The sequence below is a fragment of the Aplysia californica genome, unplaced genomic scaffold (genome assembly GCF_000002075.1).
Source record: "Aplysia californica isolate F4 #8 unplaced genomic scaffold, AplCal3.0 scaffold00034, whole genome shotgun sequence".
Classification (NCBI taxonomy): domain Eukaryota; kingdom Metazoa; phylum Mollusca; class Gastropoda; order Aplysiida; family Aplysiidae; genus Aplysia; species Aplysia californica.
In genome coordinates this window covers 880417-883810 of record NW_004797304.1, presented here as the reverse complement: position 1 = coordinate 883810, position 3394 = coordinate 880417, and positions in this window count along the sequence as shown.

Genomic DNA, 3394 nt, shown 5'->3' with positions numbered 1-3394 from the left:
GTCTGTCTGTCTGTCTGTCTGTCTGTCTGTCTGTCTGTCTGTCTGTCTGTCTGTCCGTCTCGCTCTCTCTCTCACTCACTCTCTCTATCTCTCTCTCTCTCTCTCTCTCTCTCTCTCTCTCTCTCTCTCTCTGTCATCAGTACGTACTATTTGACTTGAACCAGAATACACTACTCATATAACTGTATCATCCATTGACTTCGGACGACCCCTGAAATCGAATGAATGCTCAGAGGTTATCTCATTGTGTGACTGTGAGAACAATAGATTAATTATTCACAAAAGAGAACGATAAGTGCGACAGCCTACAGACTATAACAGACGCGGCTGCCTGGTGGGTTCTTGTCCACTTTAACGTGTTTATGTTACACTCACGAAACATAGAACAAATCAAAACAAAATTTACTAGTACTGACAAATGTAAAAACAAATCCATACGGAAGTAACAACAACTGGATAATCAGCAGAGTAACTACAGAACAAGCATGTTTCCAATAATAACAACAACTGTATCAACAGCATACTGCTCAGCATTCCAGCAGCACACAATGACAGACAAGGAACAACAATTGAATTCCACACTGAAACAATAGTGACTTTGAAAAGAACGAGAAAGTCACAACAGATGCAAAGAACAATGAAATGACAGCAGTAGCAAACATATCAGCAACAACATCCGCAACAACAGCATCGACAACGATGAAACGAACAGACATGAATTTACTACCCACAGAGCTCCCTGGTACATCACAAAGAATGCGTCATATACTTATGCTACACTTTAGTAGAAACTGAAAAATCAATGGGTGATTTGAGTGGTCTGTTAATAATAATTGTAAATTGCTTATTTTTAATGAATTATAGCATTTTTACTATAATTGAATGACTGAATGCTCCACCCCTCCCCCAGCCCCACATCCACACACACGCAAGCGCACGTACACACACACACACACACACATACACTCACACACACACACACACACACGCGCGCGCGCGCTCGCCAAACACACACACACAAAGTCTACCTTTTGACTCTCCTACCACCAAGATAACTTTTCTGATAGTTTGTTCCTATCTTTTTCAAAAGTGCAAACATGCACTTTTTCTTTTTCAAGTGGTTCGTTGGTGCTCTAGTACGGTTTTATTCTTCTCTCCTATCGAGCATCGTCCTTTTCACTCCTTTTTCTGTTGCAAGCGCCGTAAAACTCTCACTAAAACAAAGCTTTTCTTCTGGGCTCTTCATTTTCCCTTACCAAGTCCTGCTTTATGTCTCCCTATGCTTTGATGTTTGGTCATGCTGTCTCTGTGTACGCCATACGTATTATGAATTATGATGTAAACTAACACTTTTATACTTCTTTTCCTAAAGGCATGGGTGGTCACAGAAACAAGTTGTGTCATCAAAGTTTCACGTGCCATCCATGGAGGAAAGAAACAGTTTTGTACCATACAAAAAGCCTTGCAGACGCTAAGTGGACAACTCATAATATTGTGTGCCGTCAAAGAAATCCTGTTGTCTATTTGTTTTACTCTTTTTATTTTCAAATATCTCTCCTTTCTCTCTCCTCTCTCTCTCTCTCTCTCTCTCTCTCTCTCTCTCTCTCTCTCTCTCTCTCTTTCTTTCTTTCTCTCTCTTTGTGACTCATCCAGGACATGCAGTAGGGGTAAGTTGATCTTGAAGATTACTTGCTCTATCTTGTCCAGTAACGTACTTGATGTATCCTGTTATTTTGCTCTGTTACACCATGTCTCTTGCTGTTGTTTGTGATCTTACGTAAGATTGTTTGTTATCAGATCATTTTCTTTTGGAAGCGTCTATTGCAGTCATAGTGTATTCTTTGATAATCCATTGACCTTCTTGAACATAGTTATGTCGAATTTAAGTAAGGCCTGAATCATGGTATCACCTATCCCGTAGACTGGATGTCAATCTATGTCGTCAGCAAAAAGAAAATTATCAATCGCTGCGCCCCCAATACTAACTGTTCCTTCGTGATCTTTTAGTTCATATTTCATGATTCTCTCCCCCAAAAGATTGTAAAGAAAGGGGGAGAGCAGACAACCCTGGCGTACTCCCACTATTGTTCGGAACCATTCCCCAATGTTGTTGTTGAAAAAGACTGCGTTTGTAGCTTTGTTGCATAGCTTTTCTCTCCTTCCCTTTCCCCCTCTCTAATCTAAAAAGTTAGTTTATAGTAGGGTTTTGTCTTAGTCAGGTCTTTGAAATATTTCTTCCTGCTTCCTAATTAACCGAACAGAGCTTTTATTGACAACTTATTAATAAATAAACTGTAATTAATACACTCGCATGCATAAAAAAATAAAACAGGTAAATAAAATAAACAAGAATAGAAGCTAAGAGGGATTTACATGTTGTCGACTTTCATTGGTGGAGTTGTTGACATGTAAAAAGAAAGAAAGGGTCATTCAAACACTGATAAATGATGTGGTTGTTCGTTCCGCTGTTGATGAGAATGTGATGGATGTGAAATGGCTGACAGATTTTTGTTCTCATGTGCTCCTGCATTACTCCCCAGAACTTAGAAGGAAAACTTAACTTCAAGAGAGAATGATGTACAACTACAACAGTGGTTCATCTGCCCGTGAGCTCATCAATTGTTAGCAAGGAGATCTTCTTCTGGTAAGTTGCTAAACAAAGAATAATGTAATAATAGCTAACATCGCGCGCGCGCGCGCGTGCGCACGTGTGTTTGTGTGTGTGTGTGTGTGTGTGTGTGTGTGTGTGTGTGTGTGTGTGTGTGTGTGTGTGTGTGTGTCTGGAAGAGAGAGTGAGAGAGAGAGAGTAGAGAGCGTCAAAGCAGAGAACTGTGTGGTAAACCATGATCATTGAATATGTTTGTATCAGATCTGACAAACTGAAATTAAGAAGAATAACAGTAGTCGATTGTTTCAAATTAGGGGAGAAAACAATGGCATCTTTCTGCCGTCTGGCTTACTACACATATCAGTCTTCTCTTGTAACTTTTTCAGTGTTGTTGTTGCTTTTGTTATTTGTTGTTGTTAATGTTGATGTTGTTGTTATTGTCGTCGTCGTCGTCGTCGTCGTCGTCGTTGTTGTTGTTGTTGTTGTTGTTGTTGTTATTGTTGTTGTTGTTGTTGTAGTTTTCCCCTTGCTCTGTTCAACTATAATAGAACCTGTTTCATCTCTCTTTCCAAGAACCGGTATCGGTAGTATACCTGTCTCTCTGAAATGCAGCGTTTATAGCAAAGACTCCATTATTAGTGAGTACTGAAACGTTTTATATGGTCATGGGGTGTATCATTAAAGTTAATCATATTTCAATAACATTACACCTTTAGCTTGCTTTATCCTATTTCTGTAGTCGTCTGGAACTTTATCACTTTCTCTCTCTCTCTCTCTCTCTCTCTC